Source organism: Ambystoma mexicanum, chromosome 4p (assembly GCF_040938575.1).
Source record: "Ambystoma mexicanum isolate Mex_15411 chromosome 4p, UKY_AmexF1_1, whole genome shotgun sequence".
Classification (NCBI taxonomy): Eukaryota; Metazoa; Chordata; class Amphibia; order Caudata; family Ambystomatidae; genus Ambystoma; species Ambystoma mexicanum.
Genome location: NC_090927.1, coordinates 1,115,396,279 through 1,115,419,032, shown reverse-complemented (window position 1 = coordinate 1,115,419,032; position 22,754 = coordinate 1,115,396,279).

Below are 22,754 nucleotides of genomic sequence, written 5' to 3'. Positions count from 1 at the left end.
TCGTAGAATTGTCCACCTGGATGAGGACACTCTTTCCTAAGATTGGATCCTGGAATCTGCGCAGTATTTGGTGTACGGCTAGAAGTTCCAGCACACTGATGAAACTGTGTACCATGGGTACTGTGTACCTTGGGTTGCCAATCTTCCTTGAACTGTGAACGACTGACAATGTGCCCCACCTAACATTGAAGCATCCGTTGTGATGGTCACTTGCATGGGTGGGTTCACAAAAGGGCAGTCGAGTAGATTCTAAATATGCTTATTTTAAAGTCATTTTAATCATATTGTAATTCGGAGATCCCTTTTGGGGCTTGTAGAACATATTTAGACTATTAAATATATTTTGGCTGATTTTAATGACTGTCAAAGATTTTGATGGTTATTTAAATGTGGCATGCAATGCTGTTTTGTATTTTCTTCCAAAGGTTTTTGGCATGATGTTAAAGTTTATTTATGGTTTGATGGTTATTTATATGTGGTATGAACGGTCGATGTGCATGTCTTTATGTATGCTTCTGGCTTGATTGTATCTACGTGTGGAACTTTCATTCTGTTCTGAATAAACATGAATATGATGATTATGATGAAAACTAATATGCTTACCAAGAGCCACAGGACTTTGGGGAGTCCGAGTGCTACAATGATGGGATACAGAAGATTGTGTTAAAAGTTATCGTGGAGGGATTTGAACACTTGTAAATCTAAGAAAAGTAATCTAAGAAGAATTCCACTTTTCCAAGAGGGAAGAGAAGGCAATGTAGAGGATTTGTATTTTTAAACTAACAGAATCTACTGAAAACATGTGAACGGTATCCTTATATTTCAATGGATCTTGGAGACTGAAAATAAGTCAGATTTGCGTTGGTTGGTCCATGCCTAAGCACACATCAAGGCTATTGTTCAAGCCACCCTTTTCTTTTTAGCTAGATTTTCTAAAGTGGTAGGTCCAGTTAGTTGACTTGGTTTTGGACTCAGGTCTATTTATTTTGGACTTTGACAAGCACCCTTAGTTTTGTTTTGGCAGGCAGGGAACTTCACTCATAGCGATAAGGCCAGATAGGCATAATTCTTTTATTTTAAATACAAACCCTTTAATTACGACTTACTGTAGTCCGGGTCCTTCTTCTGGTTCACCACATATGGTGTCAGAGTGGGATGTAGACCAGTTGATATAGATTGGGGACCCCTCCTCTTCAGCAAGTTGGTAGAGAAAGCTAAAGCCCCAACCCTGGCCACTACCCAATCCATTGGTTTTGATATACATAGTGTGGAGACCATCTCCATACCACTAAATGAAAGGTTAGAACTTGTTAGGGAGGAACCTGAGCTGAGAGAGGCTGAAGACATTGTCTGATTACCTGATCTTATCATCGTTCAAAGGAATGACACTGACCTAATGGTTCCCTCTCGAGGATAACCCTAGGATGAACAAGGGTGAAGCCAAGCCTGTCCTTTTTTTTCTTAAAAAAAGGTTACTTTATCGAAGAGACATGGGAAGGATGGTTTATACCAGACACAACTGGTGGAACCTCGTAATCAACGGATGGTAGTGCCGGAGCTGGCCCCCTCCCATGTCACAGCCGCCCATCAGGGGATAGGGAAGACCCAAAGCCAGGTAATACCTCGGTTTTACTTGTGTGTTCGCAGATGTGATTAAGTCTGCTGCCACCTGCAAAATGTTTCAAATGACAGCAGCAACTCCTGTTCCCCACACTCCCTTACAACCAATCCCATTTTTTAAGTACTGTTTTCCAAAATAGCAATGGACATAGTGGGACCGCTAGACACTCCGAAATTGGGAAATAAGTACATTCTAGTGATCATTACGGCTACTGCACAAACCATATGCCCCACAAATGAACATCACATCTGAATGAGACAATAGAACATCCATGTCAATCTGACATAATTTATGTATTGAAAAATGCATTTCAAGTCAATAAATGTAATAAAATGTCAAGACAATATATGTTTTCTCTGTAGCTACAAGTGCCTGGGGTCCGAACTGTGGAAAATCAAGAAGGGGCCTGTCACTTGACATCAGATGTGACCATTAAAATCATTAAACATCTATACATACGACGTGGAACGAACCTGACAAGATTCCCACCCTTGCATTATCCATGGTACATGAAGTGAATTAGTGTAGGGCCCTGATTCATGGAATTATTTGCATGGGAAAAGGGAGCTTTTGCGCCAAACTGTACGCAAATCCACGTTTGTTGATTCATGGAACAGACTGTGCTGGACTTTCTTGGGACCTGTTTGGAGTTCACACAGCCCCAGAATGTCTGTGTGAACCGTTGAGCACCTTGCGCGAGACACCGCGCAGAGCGTGGGTGTGGCTTGTGCAGAGGGCTGGAAAGGGGGCTGAGCACAGAAAATACAGAAGAACATGCGAAAAAGTGGGCATTACAGGGGACGGGCCGCAGGCAGTCCCTTTCATGCCCACATTTGCGCCTAACAAAATGTATTCCTGGAAACACCCATGCAGCCTCTCGGCACTCACATCCCTCGATCACTACGCCACTCGAAGGCAGGCATAAGGACACTTACGCATAGGATTTGCAGCGCTAAGGTGAGTTTGCATGTTGAATTTAGGGGTGGTTGTAAGCAACTGGGGTTCCGATTGAACTTAGGGGTGTGCATACACAGTGTAGCGGAGTGCAGGAACGGTTTACGGGGGTTCGCATGCAGATTGTCTGAGTTTCGACCGAGTTACGATTTTTCATACGCATGTTGTCGGGGTGCCGGCAACAGTTACAGGACCCCACGCACTGTTTGAAGGGTGCTTGTATTGGTGCCCGGGGGAGCATACAAAGGTAGTTCTGACTGTTTATGCTTTGCGTGTGGGCGTATCGGGGGCGATTCCGGGAGCAACTTGCGAATACATTTACTTTTCACATTCTATTCCATGAATATGCGGGGCACAATTTTTTTGATCTGCGCGCAGACTCACGCATTGTCCTTCTCGACATGTAGCCCTTACAGCATTTCTGCGCACATTTCCACGAATCAGCCCCTAAAGCTGTAGTATCAATTAAATAGCTGTGTCTTGAGACCATGAGTTTTAGCATGTTAAATGAATGGACCTCAACGAGCCAGGTGGATAATACACTTGGCATTGTGGAAACACCAGCTCCACCACTGATTATATCTTCATTGATGAACGTTTGTCAGCGTGGAGTCTGTCTTTAAATATTATTCCTTGAGTGACCACAATTTCCTTAGTACTGGGTCTACATTTTACTTGGAAAATCAAACAGTCGGTGGCCTTTGTGAATTAAAAGTGACTGGACACGGTAACCGCATTTCCTGGAATCAGACTAGGGTAAACTGGGTTACTCGTGAGTATGATGATTGGCATAAAAGGTCCATAGGGGATTGTCAATTCATACCTTGCAGTGGATGCTTCTGCCCCATTTGTGGTAAAGGTGATATCCTGAGCAATGGGTGTTCAATGCCTCACTAGAAGGAAAAAACATCTATTGATCTGGAATTAGTTCAAAGAAAAATCAGGTTAATAACTGAAATTAAGAGAATAAAGGGAACAAATGAGTGGAATGAAAGTAGGAAGTACTTTGAAAAAAAAAACGTGTTTAACATAAAGCTATTGGGCCACATTTAAAAGAGCCTCACTATTACAGAACGACTGCAATAACATGCTGAAAGTTATGAGTATACATAAATCTTCTATGTTTTGGAGATTAATCAATGGCAACATGTTTTCTGAAGCAGTGATTGATTGAAAGTAATGTAGTTTCAGAGCGTGGAAGTGTTTCGCATTTTGAAACTGCCTTCTTTACTGATACTTCTGAATCACAGTTTGAATGTACAGGACAGAATGATGGGTGGTGTAAGAGGATTCAATTCAATACTACAGCTAAGTCAATGCCTAGTCTGGGATACTGAATGGAAACCCTTATTGATATATCTTTATGTCCAGTTCATGCGTTCTGGATCACTAGCCCTATATAACACCCCTCTCTTGGAATCCCCCTGACCCCACTGAGCCAAGAAGTAGTTCTGTTTTGCAAGTTTAAAGGTTTATTTGATAATTTAAACAATATATATATATATCACGCTTTACAATAAATTAATAATTGAATATCACACTGAAACTGAGCAGTAATCAATAATGGATAGTCTGGCACTAGCACACTTGTGAATAGGAACAGAAGAATAAGGTGGTAGAGAATGCTTTATATAAGTTCAGATGGATGTAATGTTGAATGAAATGCAATACAGAAAATACTCAATATGATTTCAACAAAACAATGTAATCACTTTTCTCTGCCAATCCCCTCCCCCCTTTATGCAATGCAAGGCAATGGAAGGAAAGCACACAGTTCTCAGAAATGCAATCAAATGTAATTCAGTTCACCCCAGCAAGCTTAGACTACAGAAGTTTGAAACACAGGCCCATATATGTGCTGGCAATGAAGTGAAAAATATGGTAAAATGCTTTTAATACCCTCTTGAGGTTCAGGGTGAGTGGTATCAAGTTAATATTAGTCCAGGCTCACTCTAGCAATGATTCAGGGATGGTTCTTAAGAGGCAAACGAAATTTTAGCAAGGAAAGCAAGAACTGCTGTTTTCACACGTGGAGAAATTTGCAAATCGCGGTAAAATTCGCGAATGCGTTTTTCGTGATTGCGGCAAAGGTGTAGGGAATTGGAATGCGGTTCTAGGTTCGTTGAAAAGCTAAGATTCTAATCTTTCAGAGGAAAGTTACTGCAAGTCTCTAAGACAAACGGTTACGGAGTTATGAACGATTTTGTGAAGGTTGTTTTTCGGATTTGAAAAACTTTCAGCTAAAAAATGACAGGTGACAGCTTTGCAAATGACAGGTGACAGTTAGGAGGCAGTTCTACTTAGATTAAAATAGCTTGGATTATATTATTTTAACTAAGAGATTGGTTCTGCACAGTTCTGCTAGGTACTCACAATATATTTTTGAAATAAATGGGCCTCGCCACGGATCTGGTCAGGTTTTAGACTGGACTCTGGTCTGGTCTCTGCACTTCACAGTGATCTGGGTCAGCTCTCTGGTTCTGCTAACAGTGGTCTGGGTCAGCTCTGCTCTCTCTGGGTACAGCACTGCTTCTGGATCTTTCTGCACAGCTTTCTCTGGAGATTGATGGATTTGAAGTCTGGATCTCTGGATGTGGTATGGTCCGGCAGCATGCTCCGCAGCAAATGGAATTGAATGTCCCTATCTGTCCTGACTGTCTGCTTTTATGTGTTTTGAAAATGGGTGGAAAGGCTAGCTTCCTAGGCCCTACCCCTCTCCACTTGTCATTGGCCACTTCCTCCTCTTCCCCTTGATTGGGGGAATGAAATGAAGTGTCATCATGATGAGGTCTGTTTATGGTACAGAGAACCCACCCCTGTCAAATTTACACACAATCTATATTTTGACCCAAAAGACATATTTGCACAGGTACACATTTGTTTAAAATTACATGCACCCATCACATATCACAGGAGGTATTCCCTGTCCAAATCTGCTCTTCCTGGGAGCTTGCGTTCAGAAATGGCAACATTTGCACTTTTTAATCAGGTTACCAATATCAGATTCTTACTCAAATTTACCCAAATGTGTGCAAGGCATGCAGGCATTAATTGATGAAGTATCAGATTTTTAACATGCATACATTTTAAGTAATACCCTCTTAACTGCTAGCTTGCCCCCAGATCATGCCACCGGTTCTAAAAACCTCTTAAAATGTGGGCAGAAAAATCACAAGAATTATGGTATCATTTAAATAATTATGACAAGTCCGTACTATGAGTTATTCATCTTTTTCTAAAACCATATTCTGGCTCCAAAGGGGTGTGTCTTTTCAGGTCACATGGCACAGAAACCAGTTTTTCCACTTTCTTCAAGCTCAGCCTCTGTCTCCAGTTTCTCCCCCTCCCAGTTTCTGCCAAGAGGAAGCCATTTTTATTACCCCTGCAATAAACCATCTGCCTGGGCCCTGGAAGGCCCATTGTTCAAGAGGAAGCCATTTATGGCCACTTCCATAAACCCTCTGCCTGGGTCCTATGTTTAGTCTCTAGCATTCCCTTGGTAATCCAATCAGAGAAGTGTCATATCCCTTTTGGTGGGAGCAGCAAAAGGCAGATAGGCCTGGGAACACAGCTGTTGTGCAAGTCTCATCTCCTGTCGGGGGTAGCTGGTGGGCAGAATTCAGTTCCTTAAGCCAGGCCCCAGCTAATGTCACTTTTAGTTACCCAGTTTTCTGCATTCAAATAAAATTAACCATTTTTACATATGCAGCTAGAATGCTGATTCTAAGTTTAAAACTATGACATTAAAACAATTGCAACCTATGTGACACTCAAAAGTAGGTCACTCGTTTCTTTTAAACATTTAGATTTTTTAGTGTCTTTCAGTCCAAATTTACTTAAACTGCTGAAATCCACAGCTCAGCCAGTCTTGTTATAAACCTTCAAGTCACTTCAGAATATAACTTTACATTGTATCCACCTCTCAGTAAGTCTTTCTTTGGCATGCTTTGGGTTCATTTATTCAGTTTTACACAAAAAAAAAAATCTGGTGTTGTTTTAAAACGCCGGCTTTCTGATAGTGGTGAGTACTGGTAATGCACCCATTTTTGGGATTTAAGAAAATGAATTCCCCACAATTCTAGGTTGCTTTTGGCAATCAGCATTGCCATTCCCAATGGTTTCAGACTACTGTGTGGGTAGTCCAATGGTGGTTTTAGGCAGTGCCCTTCTGTGCCCATAACATCGGCAAAAATGAGTGGCAGCCTATTCTTCATGCATTTCCCTGTGCATTTTCTGGGAAGCTCTTGCCGTCATGATGTTTTCAATGCCAGTACTGCACAGTTTTTGAGGTAGGGCTCGGATGCATGGGTAAGAACATCCCACAAGCCCCCCTCTTGCGATGGCCATTCTGTTTCACTGATGGGACTCGCAAGACCTGGGATGTTTCAGCATCTTTTCCTCCATCCAGTACTGATCGATCGGTTCTCCTCGCCGGTCCTGATGGGAATATTGGGCGGTACCCTGGGCCCCTTGCGTCTCTGCTCCCGGTCTCCGGATCGTCCTCCTTGGCCAGCCTGCAGGTTTTCCTTCTCTTAGGACGACAAAGGAAGAGCGGCAATACCTATTCATGGACATTTCTCCCCCACCATTGATATAGTGGGGTGGCATATAAATTTATAGTCAAAACATATGGACATGCACATTTCTTTTTGCATTCAAAAACGAAAACACCCACATTAAGGAACTCAGAATTTGATAGGCGATTTTAAGTTAGAACTGAATTAATCTGAGACAGTACCCTCTAGGATTCCAGAGGATTCCTCCAGTTGTTGCAGAGTGTGAATGGGATGGCAACACTTCAACTGGTTAATGTGGACCCACTTGTCTTCCCCCTCCGCCAAACCGCCTTTGGGGATGCGGATCTTGTAGGCCACAGGGGAGATCTTGTCTATAATCTCAAAGGGTCCCTTCCATGTAGGCAAAAATTTTCGCTGTTTGGCCTGGTTCCTTTGGAAATTGTATAGATACACCCGGTCCCCCACCTGATATTCCTTCCTGGAAGTCTTCAGGTCATAGTGGGTCTTCATGCTATCAGCTGATCTTTCTAGATTCCGCTGAGCATAAGAAAAAGCATGTTGAAGGTGTTTCCTTAAATTCTCCGCATACTCATGAGTTGTGGAGGCATTTATCTGTGTATGCTCTTGGGTTCTGTAGAGCAAATGCTGAGGAAGCACCATCCTGCGCCCAGTCATCAACTCAAATGGTGACATTTTGGTTGCAGATGAAGGGGTAGATCTGATGGCCATTAGGACCAGAGGTAATCGGATATCCCAACTTGGCCCAGAATCTGCCACAAACTTCTTTAATATGCTCACAATGGTTCGGTTATATCTCTCTACTGCCCCAGAAGAAGCTGGCCTGTAAGCAATATGTAAGTTCCTTTTGACCCCCAGTATCTCCCACATCTTTGTCATTACTTCACTGGTGAAGTGGCTACCCCTGTCTGACTCAATCCTTTGAGGTAGACCGAAACGGGAAAAGATGTGGTTAATCATCAAGGCAGCTGCCGTTTCTGCCTTGCAGTTTGGGGCTGGGAGACATTCCACCCACTTGGTAAACAAGCATGTAACGGTCAACATGTACTTGTTTCCTCTAGACGAGCGAATCACAGGGCCTACAAAGTCGATTTGTAAATCTGTCCATGGCAGTGTCATCCCCTTCTTTTGGAGGGGTGCACGGTGCGTGAGGGATGATGGCTGAAATTGTGCACACACAAGACACCCCTTCAAGTATTGGTCGAGGTCCTGCCCCATGTGTGGCCAGTATGCAACCTCTCTTAAGATTTCCAATGTTGTGTGAAACCCCCTATGACCGGCGGTGGCCGCATCATGGGTGTGACTTAACATCAGGCTTCGGAATGAGGTAGGAACCACCCACTGATCATGGCCAGCTTTGGATTTCCTTACCAACAAACCATCTTGGATTCGGAACATTTTGGACGTTTCATCAACACTCTAAGGTCCTCTTTCCCAATGTAATCGGTATCCGTCAGGGGAAAGTTCTCAGGGTCCTCAATGTGCTGGTAAAATTTACCAATTATTGGATCCCCCCTCTGAGCGGTAATCAAATCCGCATCAGGGGTCTCCTTACTCCATTGTGCAATTGAAAGGTCGTTGTGAGCATTTGTCTGGGACCTAGTGATAGCAGTGACCTGGATTTCCCCCAACAGGGACTCAATCTCAATTAGATCCCCTTGGATGGCCCCGGTTTTGGCCAGCTGATCAGCTAAGTCATTTCCAGTTTTGTCTGGTCCCTCTACTTTGGAATGACCCTTGATCTTTTTCCAAGAGATGGTCATCTCATTCGAGGTGACCAGATCATCAATGTTTTGGATCAACTTCCCATGTTTCAAGGGTTTGTTGTTAGCACATAACATGCCTCTGGTTTTCCAATTAACCAGGTGCTCCACGAACCCGTTCCGTACATAATCCGAATCTGTGATTATGACCAGTTCGTGGAGTTGATACTGGACAGCAGTGAGGATGGCCTGATGCACAGCCATCAACTCTGCCACCTGACTACTTCGGGGACCAATTTTTTACCCAGCGGAGGGTTCTGGGAACTCCTTCACCCATGCATTCCCTACGCCGGCCACCAGTTCTTTTTCCCCGTTGTTGTCAACATGGTAAGAGCATCCATCCACATATACAGTGGGCATTCCCTCACACTTGTCTTCTTCAAAGACTTTGTGTCTAATGAACTAAGGTATGCCTCCATGTTGTCCTTTATGTTTAGACTTTCGTCCTCGAGACAGTTTTCTCTGGCACAATCATGCAAGTCAGCCAGACCTTGCGCGAGGGGACTCTTCTTGTTTTGGCCATATCTGACCTCCACAGGAAAGCCTTGCATTGACAGAATCCAGGAAGTAATTCGGGAATTACTCACATTTCCGGCCCGGATTCTGTCACTTTGGAGATATTGCAGAGGCTGGTGTGGAGTCTCCACTATGATGTGTTCCCCCTGGATAAACGGGCGGTAATTCTTCAATGCCCACACCGTTGCCAGGAGTGCCTTCTCACAATCGTTGAATTTTTCCTCCACAGAGGATAAAGTTTTGCTCACATAGGAGATTACTTTATTGACCTTGTCATGCTTTTGGTATAATACTGCTGTCAAGCACGTATTAGAGAACCCCGTCTCCAGGAAGAACTCCTTGTTTCTGACAGGGTAAGCTAGGCAAGGCGCTTGTGAGAGGCTTCTCTTGAGTTGTTTTACCGCCTCGGCTTGTTCTGGACCCCATTCCCACTTGACCCCCCCCTTCAGGAGATGAATCAGGGGTCTGGTGATCTCTGCGTAGCCCTCAATGAACTTTCTGCTGTAATTAGTCAGTCCAAGGAGGCTCCTTAGTTCCTGCAGAGTTGTGGGGTCTTTCAGTTTCTGAAGTGCTTCCACTTTCTTTTCCTGGGGACAGAGACCCTGAGGAGTAATCTCATGCCCCAAGAAATTAACACGGGTTCTACACCACTGTGCTTTCTGAAAGGAAAGTTTTGCTCCGGCGGCCCTCAACTGCGTCAGAACATAACGGATCTCCGCTATGTGTTCCTCCACAGATGAACTTTTGATGAGGACATCATCTACATAAGCCAGGTTACCCCTCGCACCCAGGTCGGGCATGGCCTTATGTAGGAAAATGTTGAATTCATTGCCGGAGTTGAGGTATCCAAAGGGAGTCCGGGTCCATGTGTACTGCTGGCCCCCAAAGGTAAAAGCCAGTTTGTATTGGTCCTCCCTGCTGACAGGCACGGTCCAGTATCCATTGGTCAGGTCTATTGCAGTGAATACCTGTGACCCCTGGATCTGGGCCAGCCCTTGGTCAATGTAGGGCAGAGGCCATCGGGAAGTATGGACCCGTTTGTTGAGCTCCCTAAGGTCGCGCAGAATCTCCACTGGCCGTTTGGCTTCCCAGCACCGGATTATTGAAGGTGCTGTGGACTGGACGGATTATTCCCCGGGACTCAAGGTTCTTAATTATTTCAGTAAGGGACTCCATCGATGCGAGAGGCAAACGATATTGCTTCACAAACACTGTATCATGCCAGGGTCCGTGGGGATTGTTGTTGTGTGGATGTCGGTGCGACCACAGTCATATGAGTCTACCGCAAAGAGATCTTGGAAATCCAAGAAAACTTGTTTCAACTTTTGCTTTTGTTCCAGAGTCACACAGGCATCAGCTAGGTTGACTCTCTCTTCCACCATCTGCCTGAAGCCTGGAAAGACTTCTGGTTTGGCTAGCTCAGCGGCCTCCTCCAGCTGGGTGGAGAAGTCCCTGGTCAGAGTGCTGATTTGGACTGGAGGCTTCAGGTGGGAAAGGCAGCCCTCATGGACCTGGAAAATCACCTCATCCCTCCTGAAGTCACAAGTCACATCTTCCTTACCATAAGGGCAAAAAGTGTACACTAGGAAGTTCCCCCCATGCCAGGTAAAAATCCTGTCTGGTGTTGTATTGTCATCACTGTCACTGTCAAAGCAGTCCTTGGGGATTGGCCCTAACAGTTCATTACCTAAATCTATGGAAAAATGTCGGTCAACAACCGCCATTCCAATAATGGTGCCTGCGGCTAGAGTAATACTCTTTAAGTCACTGTTATCCACCTCTATTAGAATGGTGTCATGTTCTATGTTGACTAATGGTGTTGGGTTTACCCCCAACCCTTGCTGTTGGAGAGAAGCGTTTAGATGTATGTAAGCATCAGGGTTTTGCAAATATTGTCCTCTTTTAGCTTTCACTTCCAGGGAGAATTGTCGGGTCCTTTCTGGGATGGTGACTTCCTCTTTGATCTGAATTTCAACTGCATAAGGTAGCAATTGAGCTGACCTAAATGCTTTTTCTGGATCATCAAAGCCCATGGGATTATCCGCTAATCGGGACCAAGCTTTGAAGTTTATTAGGTCCAAACTAATGGCAAAGCGATTGAGAATGTCACTGCCTAAGTAAAAGGCGGCAGGGACGTCTCGCACGACCCAACAATTGTGGACTATGCTCTTGTTGCCAATGGAGATTTTGAGCATACACCTGCTTGGCAGGAGATGTTTGGAATGAGGTGCTTCCACGTCCATTTCCCATTTGTCTATCAGTTTGAAGGTGGGAATGGCTGGATCTTTTGGAGTTGGCGAAACATGGCTTCGCTGATGAAGCTCTTACCATTGTTCACGCACACTCGAGCGAGAACAGAGTCCTTCCCCTCATTTAACTGAACAGGGATGAACAACTGCTCTCCAATTTGTTGAATATCAGCCAGGCTCTGAGCTGATTTCACATCTTTTTGGACTATAGGAGTGGGAGTTTCTGATTGTGGATTAGTAAAGAATTTCAGGGTGTTTCCTTCCAGTGTGGAATACCACCTTAAACTGGAAGGAAGGTTGATTTTCAGAAATAGAGAGGACCCCCCATCACCAGTCTGTTGTCCTACTGCTATTACTGTCACGTCTGGAATTTGGCTATTCTGGAAGTGAAATTCTACTTGGTCAGATTTTTGTTCAACCATGTGGCAGGTGCCGTTTAAACTAACATGGTTGACACTCTGTTTTAATTTTATTGGTCGGCTAGTCTGGGTCCAGAGGACCTTGTTTACGCAATCTATTAAGGGGGACAACCTCCTCAGGAGGTCATTCCCCAGTAAACAAGGGGTGCCCTCTGGAGTCACAACTATGACCGGGTGTTTCAACTTGTGTCGCCCAATTTTAATGTCCAAATCTGCCGTCCCCTCGACGGGAATTTCCTTCCTGTCAAAGTTCTGGAGTTGTCCAGGAAGTGAGGTGAGAGGAATTTGGTAATTCCCTCCCCTTCCTGCATTCAGTTCATCAAAGGCCGTTCTGGACAGAAGGGTAGCTTGAGATCCCGTGTCCACCAGTGCCAAAATTGTACCCTGTCCCTGTACTCGTACCGGGGCATAGTATCTTCCCTCCTTCTCCTCAAGGGGGCACAGATAATGCACATTTTTGGACAACTGGTGGGCTAACTTTCTGGTTTTGGACATTGCTAGCGAAGAGATTTGGGCAGAATTCTGTGGAGAACCTTGGGAATCTGAAAGAAAAAGTTCGCAACTGGAGATCAGAGCCATTGTGGGTTCCCCGGGTTCCGGCTCTGGGCCCCCCTTTGGAGGCAGTCACCAGGATGGGTTTGAACCAGGGGATTTTCTTGCTGTTGGTTCTGGGATGAGATGGTGGGCGGCGGTAGCTCAGTCTCCACATCTCCCCAGTCTGGATTTGCATCCCTAGGGACCCATTTTTCTTTGGGAGGAGTTCCCCCCTCTCTGAAGGAGAAGATCCTTTTCCCAGGATCTTCTGAGGATCCCTCTCCCTCAAATTGGAAGATCTGTACCTCCTCCTCAAACTGAGTATGTTTGGGTCTTTTGTTTCTCCTACCCCCCCTCTGCTCCTTAGGAGGCAGACTTTCAGGGGCAAGAGATTTTGTTTCCGGTTCCTGGGTTTCCAGGGGCTGTTTACAAGTGAGGAAGGAAGCTTCCTCCCAGGCTTTACACCCCCCTTCCCTTTGTGCCTCCTCCCTGGGAACCGGTGAGTTATCGGGGTGCTGCCCCCGTCATTGTTCTGGAGCACCAGGTCCAGAGTTGGGTGCGTTCTGCGCTGGCATGCCGATCTGAGGGTTCTGCTGAGCCCTCAGTATGTGACCCAGATCCCGCGCCATGTTTTAAACCTGGCGCTCTAACTGGGAAACCCGCTCAGGCTGATAGGGGGCCCTGTTTTCTCCCCTGGGCTGATCCCGGGAAGGGTAGCTATCCCTTCTTTGGTAGTACCCCTGGTTGGGAAGATTTGGATACCCCTCCACACTTGGCCTCCCCTCTCCCGGATTCTGTTGTCTGGGCTCAGGGAATTGGGGAAAGAAGGGTGGAGGATTTTGGGGGTGGAAATTGGGTGGATACCTGGGGAAAAAGTTCTGCCCAGGATTTGGAGAATTTCTGCCCTCCTGTGGGAAGTTGGGAGGGAAGTTCCCTGGGTTAGGTGCTTGGCTGGATCCCCCCCCTTGGGCTGGAGGAGTCCACACATAACCCAGGATGGGTCGATTACCCTTGTAAAGGGGACTTACATAGTCAGGAGAGCGAGGGACCCCATTTGTGGGACTACCTCCTTGACTCCCTGTTTGTGACTGGCCCGAGGACCTTCTGGGCCTAGCATTATTAGGCGCAGGTAGGTTTTTAGGCCCCCCCATCTCCAAATCTAAAACAGGGGTGACCTTTACCTCTGCCACCTTGGCAGCAACAGGGGTGTTGTTGGCTTTGGGGTTTTTGGGCGCATTATTTTTATTTTCTATTGGCTTCTGCACCTCATAGATCCGGGTCGCCTGTTCAATGACCCAGTCTAAAGATCTTTTCTCGTGAAAATCCCTCACGAGCTGGGTCATTATGTATTTGGGCAAGGCATGGAAAAACGTATTAATAAATTCTCTGCTATCCGTGCGCACCCTTCTTGTGGTCTGTGCAAAAGCACGCTTTAACTGCTGCACAAATTCTTGTGGGGCCTGATCCTCCCCACATTGTAAATTGTAGGCTGCCTTGCGAGCCTCTTGAGGATTTCTATGAGTAGAAAAATGTTTCAAGATGGCCGCCTTATAGGTGGACCATCTTAAATGATTTTGGTCCTCCAGCCCCGCAAAGAAACTGGAGTATTCCGGGGAGAAGGACCACTTTACATATTGAATACAGCTTTGGCTGTCCTTCAAATGGAAAGTCTCCATCATTTGCTCAAACAACTCTAAGTGCTCCCAAACAGAATACTTGGCGTTCTTATGATAAGGCGTGATGATGCTCCGGATTGCCTTAATCTGCTTTAAGGGGTCCTTAAGCAAGGCCCTTTTTGTCTTATTGGCCCTTTTGGTCCAGGTAACCCTGGTCCATTCATCTTCTGACTCAGAGGCACTGCTCCCAGAGGTTCCCGTCTGTTCTTCCAGGTTTTCCCGGATTCTGCGAGCCTGGGAATGGCTGGCAGAATGTGGGGACCTGGTCTCCTGTGTCCTGTACCACTCAGAGGAGTCTTCAGATCCCTCCTTGCTGCCAGGATTTGATGGGTACCCCCCACTGACCTAACTGGGCAGAGGTTTTCAGGATGCCCTTAATGGGCCTACTCTCCTGGGGTTCCCCATTAAATTGCACTGTGCTTGGGTGCCCATACCCAGATGCCCGCCCCTCCATTCCTGGGTGGTACTGGCCTATGAGCCCCATGCTTCTGGCTGGATAGTAATCTGCCATCCCTGTGGCCCTGTGCTCATGTGCGCCAGGGGACATGGGGGTGGCAGAGTCCAGGGACTGAGAGAGATGAAGGCCTCTGGTACTAGGGCTCCTGGGGTTATTCTCAGGAGTTTCTCTTTCCCAGCGAACCTCATCTCTATCCGCCCCTGCTCCCTGTTGCAATGCAAAAGCCTGCGCCTTCAGTTCCTCAGTTAAGGCCTTACTAGACTCTATCAGACTCTCCTGCATCGCTACCTGTTGTTGGAGTCTATCATTGTGCTGGCAGAGAGCCTCATTCTCTCTCTGTGCCTCCTGATTGGTCCTGGAGCACTGGGCCAGTCTTTGCTGCAGGAGGGTTACCTCCTGAGCTGTGTCCCTATTGGCCTGCTCCTTTCTTGCTAGAGCATCCTCCACCCTCCTGGAGTGCTCTAACAAGTTATGGTGTTCTTTTTGGAGGTCACCCAGTCCCTGGAGGGCCAGGTGATTTTCTTCCATTTTCCTTTTTAAATGGCAGACTTCCTGGCCTAAGGTATCCCTTTCCTGACTAAGAGCCTGCATCTGTGCCGCCAGGTCGTCCCTTTGCCTTTGGAAGGCACCAGCTTTCTGGCGCTCCTGATCAAACTCTGCCTGGGTATCCAGGTCTTTCAGAATCAGTTTATTGCTCTCTGCCTTCTCCCTATCTAGGTGGCTTTGCAGGGTGACTACCTGCTCAGCACATACCCTATTGAAGTCTAACTGTTGCTCCAGCTTTTTCTGGCTCTGCAGTAGGGAGTCCAAACCTTCTTGGTACTCCTTCTGCAAGGCCAGAAATCTGGTATCCTGGTCAGCCTTTTCCTGTTGCAGGATGTCCATATCCTTCTTTATTTTAATGATGTGCTGTCTACTCTCATTTTCTGACTCCTGGCTCCCCTGCAGCCTCTGCTCAGAAGAGACCAGGTCAGATTGGACCTTCTCTAACGCCATCTGTCGCTTATTCGCCAGATCTTGGCTTTCAGTACATTTATCCTGCATGTCTCCCATATATAGGTACAGGTATGCCGCTATCCTAACCATCTTGTCTTGTTCATCCTTAGCTTTAGGAGCCATGTATAGTTCACTCAGGGCCACATGTAAGGGACCCTGATCTCTCCATTGATCTGACCCTGTTTCAGTGATCTGGGGTGCGATTGCTTGCAACCAGACCGTCTGGTCCTGATGGGTCCACTCACCTCTCACAAATAGCTTATGTAAGAAGTGCTCTCTGGCTATTTTCATATCTACCAAGGTCGTCATTCTGGAATTTGAGTTCCTTCCTGACTTACAGAAGTTTGTATTTTATTTTTGCAAAACAGACCTTTTCCTTAGAGCGTTCCTTTGAGGAGTGCTTTACAGCGTAACACAGCGTGTGCTCCGACCGGATAAGTGTATCTGGTCAGCTGGCACGCTGTATTAATCTGCACAAGTGATAGATCTAATCCAAACGTCCGGCACGAGCCCCCAATTTGTAAGAGGATTCAATTCAATACTACAGCTAAGTCAATGCCTAGTCTGGGATACTGAATGGAAACCCTTATTGATATATCTTTATGTCCAGTTCATGCGTTCTGGATGACTACCCCTATATAACACCCCTCTCTTGGAATCCCCCTGACCCCACTGAGCCAAGAAGTAGTTCTGTTTTGCAAGTTTAAAGATTTATTTGATAATTTAAACAATATATATATATATCACGCTTTATAATAAATTAATAATTAAATATCACACTGAATCTGAGCAGTAATCAATAATGGATAGTCTGGCACTAGCACACTTGTGAATAGGAACAGAAGAATAAGGTGGTAGAGAATGCTTTATATAAGTTCAGATGGATGTAATGTTGAATGAAATGCAATACAGAAAATACTCAATATGATTTCAACAAAACAATGTAATCACTTTTCTCTGGCAATCCCCTCCCCCCTTTATGCAATGCAAGGCAATGGAAGGAAAGCACACAGTTCTCAGAAATGCAATCAAATGTAATTCAGTTCACCCCAGCAAGCTTAGACTACAGAAGTTTGAAACACAGGCCCAAAATGCTTTTATATGTGCTGGCAATGAAGTGAAAAATATGGTAAAATGCTTTTAATACCCTCTTGAGGTTCAGGGTGAGTGGTATCAAGTTAATATTAGTCCAGGCTCACTCTAGCAATGATTCAGGGATGGTTCTTAAGAGGCAAACGAAATTTTAGCAAGGAAAGCAAGAACTGCTGTTTTCACACGTGGAGAAATTTGCAAATCGCGGTAAAATTCGCGAATGCGTTTTTCGCGATTGCGGCAAAGGTATAGGGAATTGGAATGCAGTTCTAGGTTGAAAAGCTAAGATTCTAATCTTTCAGAGGAAAGTTACTGCAAGTCTCTAAGACAAACGGTTACGGAGTTATGAACGATTTTGTGAAGGTTGTTTTTCGGATTTGAAAAACTTTCAGCTAAAAAATGACAGGTGACAGCTTTGCAAATGACAGGTGACAGTTAGGAGGCAGTTCTACTTAGATTAAAATAGCTTGGATTATATTATTTTAACTAAGAAATTGGTTCTGCACAGTTCTGCTGGGTACTCACAATATATTTTTGAAATAAATGGGCCTCGCCACGGATCTGGTCAGGTTTTAGACTGGGCTCTGGTCTGGTCTCTGCACTTCACAGTGATCTGGGTCAGCTCTCTGGTTCTGCTAACAGTGGTCTGGGTCAGCTCTGCTCTCTCTGGGTACAGCACTGCTTCTGGATCTTTCTGCACAGCTTTCTCTGGAGATTGATGGATTTGAAGTCTGGATCTCTGGATGTGGTATGGTCCGGCAGCATGCTCCGCAGCAAATGGAATTGAATGTCCCTATCTGTCCTGACTGTCTGCTTTTATGTGTTTTGAAAATGGGTGGAAAGGCTAGCTTCCTAGGCCCTACCCCTCTCCACTTGTCATTGGCCACTTCCTCCTCTTCCCCTTGATTGGGAGAATGAAATGAAGTGTCATCATGATGAGGTCTGTTTATGGTACAGAGAACCCACCCCTGTCAAATTTACACACAATCTATATTTTGACCCAAAAGACATATTTGCACAGGTACACCTTTGTTTAAAATTACATGCACCCATCACATATCACAGGAGGTATACCCTGTCCAAATCTGCTCTTCCTGGGAGCTTGCGTTCAGAAATGGCAACATTTGCACTTTTTAATCAGGTTACCAATATCAGATTCTTACTCAAATTTACCCAAATGTGTGCAAGGCATGCAGGCATTAATTGATGAAGTATCAGATTTTTAACATGCATACATTTTAAGTAATACCCTCTTAACTGCTAGATTGCCCCCAGATCATGCCACCGGTTCTAAAAACCTCTTAAAATGTGGGCAGAAAAATCACAAGAATTATGGTATCATTTAAATAATTATGACAAGTCCGTACTATGAGTTATTCATCTTTTTCTAAAACCATATTCTGGCTCCAAAGGGGTGTGTCTTTTCAGGTCACATGGTACAGAAACCAGTTTTTCCACTTTCTTCAAGCTCAGCCTCTGTCTCCAGTTTCTCCCCCTCCCAGTTTCTGCCAAGAGGAAGCCATTTTTATTACCCCTGCAATAAACCATCTGCCTGGGCCCTGGAAGGCCCATTGTTCAAGAGGAAGCCATTTATGGCCACTTCCATAAACCCTCTGCCTGGGTCCTATGTTTAGTCTCTAGCAGTCCCTTGGTAATCCAATCAGAGAAGTGTCATATCCCTTTTGGTGGGAGCAGCAAAAGGCAGATAGGCCTGGGAACACAGTTGTTGTGCAAGTCTCATCTCCTGTCGGGGGTAGCTGGTGGGCAGAATTCAGTTCCTGAAGCCAGGCCCCAGCTAATGTCACTTTTAGTTACCCAGTTCTCTGCATTCAAATAAAATTAACCATTTTTACATATGCAGCTAGAATGCTGATTCTAAGTTTAAAACTATGACATTAAAACAATTGCAACCTATGTGACACTCAAAAGTAGGTCACTCGTTTCTTTTAAACATTTAGATTTTTTAGTGTCTTTCAGTCCAAATTTATTTAAACTGCTGAAATCCACAGCTCAGCCAGTCTTGTTATAAACCTTCAAATCACTTCAGAATATAACTTTACATTGTATCCACCTCTCAGTAAGTCTTTCTTTGGCATGCTTTGGGTTCATTTATTCAGTTTTACACAAAAAAAAAATCTGGTGTTGTTTTAAAACCCCGGCTTTCTGATAGTGGTGAGTACTGGTAATGCACCCATTTTTGGGATTTAAGAAAATGAATTCCCCACAATTCTAGGTTGCTTTTGGCAATCAGCATTGCCATTCCCAATGGTTTCAGACTACTGTGTGGGTAGTCCAATGGTGGTTTTAGGCAGTGTCCTTCTGTGCCCATAACATCGGCAAAAATGAGTGGCAGCCTATTCTTCATGCATTTCCCTGTGCATTTTCTGGGAAGCTCTGGCCGTCATGATGTTTTCAATGCCAGTACTGCACAGTTTTTGAGGTAGGGCTCGGATGCATGGGTAAGAACATCCCACAGTGGCAAATGGAAATTGAGCAGAAGACTATTTTCAAGATGGTGAAGAAAATTAGTACATCAAGGGCCCCAGGTCTTAACAAACTTTCAAATGTTGTCATTCGTAGTGCTCACTTCCTTGTTCAAGAATGTGGTGTAGAGTCAATGGCCCTGATTCATGGATTATTTGTGCAGAAAAAACGGGATTTGTGCGCCATTCTGCCCGCAAATCCCCATTTGCTAAACAGGGATTTGCGAGAAGAATGGCGCACAAATCCCGTTTTTTTTCGGCGCAAATAATCCATGAATCGGGGCCAATCTCTCCCAGTTTCTTGGCAAATAGCACATGTAGTGTCAATATACAAAAAGAGGCCAAGACCTGATCCAAATAATTATCACCCGATCTCCATTTTGGATGCCGACAGCAAGGTGTTGGGTCATTTGGAGATCTGGGCAAAAGAGACAGGACGACCCCACAAATAGCAAACAGGGTACAGGAAAGCTATGGGAACAACATTAAACGGGATCCTTTTAAAATGTAGTCAGTCACTTGGATGGACAAAAAAAAATACAGCTCTGTGTTCATTGCAACAATTAATCTTTCCTCTGCCTTAGACAGAGTATACAGGGAATTATTGTGGAATAAGCTGCAATGATGAGGAATCCCCTATGGTCCCTTGAAACTAATAATTGCCCATCATGTGCACTATGTTATGTAGGTACAGTTAAATTTAGGAGGTTCTTTGTCCTGAAAGATTCTGGTTGAAAGGTGGGCTCGACAGGGGTATATATTCGCTCCAAACCTCTTCAATTTATATATGTCAGATATTTGGGGGACAATTGGTCCAGCAGCATTTGCATCACCAAAAATATCTAAATTGCATGTAACTTGTGTTAGTTGTGTGGATGAGTTCCTTCTCTTTGACTGCACTGAGAGAGGCCTGCAGTATCTTTTAAATGTCATTGAAAGGTATGCTCAGGTAAACTGTTCGGCTATTACCACACAAAAGTCCAAGAACATGCAGTGGAATGCAAAGAAAAAGGAGTCTCCGTATATCTGGCATATTGGGGCTGAGCCACTTGAAAAAGTTGATAACCTTTTATATTTGGGTTTTCCAGTTTTTAGTAAAGGTTACACTGTGAAAATCAGGGACTGGGTGAAAACGCGAGCACTTGCATTGTCAAATGAAATTAAATGTGTGGATGGCAAATTCGGGACATTTTCTGTGCTACCCATGATAAAAGTTTATGAGGAGAAATTGATCCCAAGTCCTTTATATGGTATTGAAACGTTTTTCATTTGGATTTCAAGGATTTTAAGGTATTTTGAGGGATTAATTTGGAGAAGAGTCCTCAATCTTCAGAAATCCACACCTATTCCAGAAAATCGTTATGAGTTGGGTTTATGTTCTCTTTAAAGTAGAGCGCAATGTAGACTTCTAGGATATTACAGAAAAATACTTGACCCTGCGCAAGATTTGTTGTTTTATGATTTCCAGGCATATAAGCTTGAACCAACTAATGGCTAGTTCAAAGACTGTTATGCAGTGCACCCGTCTTGAACAAGCTGTGTTTGAGTGAAAAGGATTTACTTGAAAATCCATGCAAAGTCAAAAAAAAATTATATAGCAACGACTTGATGCAGACGTTAGATGACTTGCATGAATATACATCTTTGAGTCGTCTAAAGTATGAGTGTACGAAACTTGGTAACATTGCACCTTACTTACAGAGGCATCTGAAAAGACAAACCAGAAGGTATTTTCTGAAATTTAAATTTAACACCAGAGAAATTATGAGTAAATGTGGTAGAATCCCTGGGGACGTTGACTCATGTAGATTTTGTGGGAAAGTCTCACAAATTGAATCTCTTTCCCATTTCATTATATATTCCGCAGTATTGCAAGAGAAAAGAACAAACTTATTCAAAAAGCATATATGTTGGAAACGACTTTATGAGGTCCAAGACAATTAATTATGGAAGGCTTGTATTTCAGGTCGTTCAATAATCACTGAGTATGGCCATATGAGGATTTCTGGATAGTCTAAACCCTGAAAACTTAATGTCATTATAATCTTGATGAATTCTAAAAACAGAAATAGTTTCTGTATACAGCGTGATTAGCGCATGCACTTTTCATCTTTGGAGGATTATAATTGTCTTTAACAAAAACTTGATTGGGATTTTTAATGTTGTATTGAATTTTGAGTAATTGAATTATGTATTAATGTGTGTAAGAAATCTGATTGTTTATGCATTAGCTGTGGTGAAAGGTGCTATTGTTCTTCATATTATGGATAGAGTTTAATTTGTTTTACTGTGATGTGATATTGTTTTGACCTATGTATGAATTTAATATATTTTGATAAAGTTGTTTTCCTTTTTAGCTGTTATGTATAAACTGTGGTGAAAAGTTATTTGTTTAACTATAAGACCAATATAAAAAAGCAATGAAAAATACCAGTGCTTTTTATTCCACAACAACATGATGAAGATGATAGGCTTACATTTAGATTAAAAAAAAGCATATCAGGGGACATAGAGAGCTGTTCTTCCCTCGATTTAAAGTTGTGCAGCAAACTAAGTCTTATCAAAATTATGGTATTGTCATAAATAATGTACATGATTGCCAACTCCATGCCAGAATATCAAAAGGAAGATTCTTGGAAATTGACTAATTAAAGACAACGTTTTTATGGAAAAGCAAGGTCACCCTTCTATATCATCGAAAATGTTTCAAATCTGGGTCTACTGGAGGTTTTGTTCAACCAAATATTCAAGAATACTATATCAATACTAATGGAACACACCATTGCATTCCTGGAGCGATTCACAGATAGAAATCCAAGCTGAACAAAACTGGAAACAAAACTCGTGGGCAGGAATGTAAGATTACTCCTGACTTGTGAGGTCCAGAAATCGTAGAACCCAAACTTTAAATCTCTAAATAAGGAGGTATGTGCTACAAATATACAAGAAGAAGATTAGCTGTGACAGGCGAACAATAGAAGTCACCCCAATTAGGGGCAACCACAACTTCCAGGTCAACATCAAAACAGTATAATGGGCGATAAAATAGACTCATAATAACCTAAAGAGACTTACAAAGGCAAGGCAGGATGCTGCAGTTTTTCAGACAGTTGTAAAACGGTCTGGCCTGTCAGGATCAGAAGTATAGACGTATTCGGACATCAACAGAGCTTGCAAGCGACCTGCCATTAATCAGAGGCCTTCCATATCTGTCAGTCAGAGAGAACATTCTCATGAGGAAAGCCACAGCCCTCACTACAACACTTATTGGTAAAGTGTTAGTGGGAATAGCATGAGCCACAAATCACGTAAAGAGAGGGATTGGAACATGGAGTTTAACATCCAAATGCATGATGGGAAATGGACCAAACTATTACCTGATATCCCAAAAACACACATACATATACACAACAGCCTCATACAGCAGAACATATTTCATAGGCACTAGTGGACTATCAA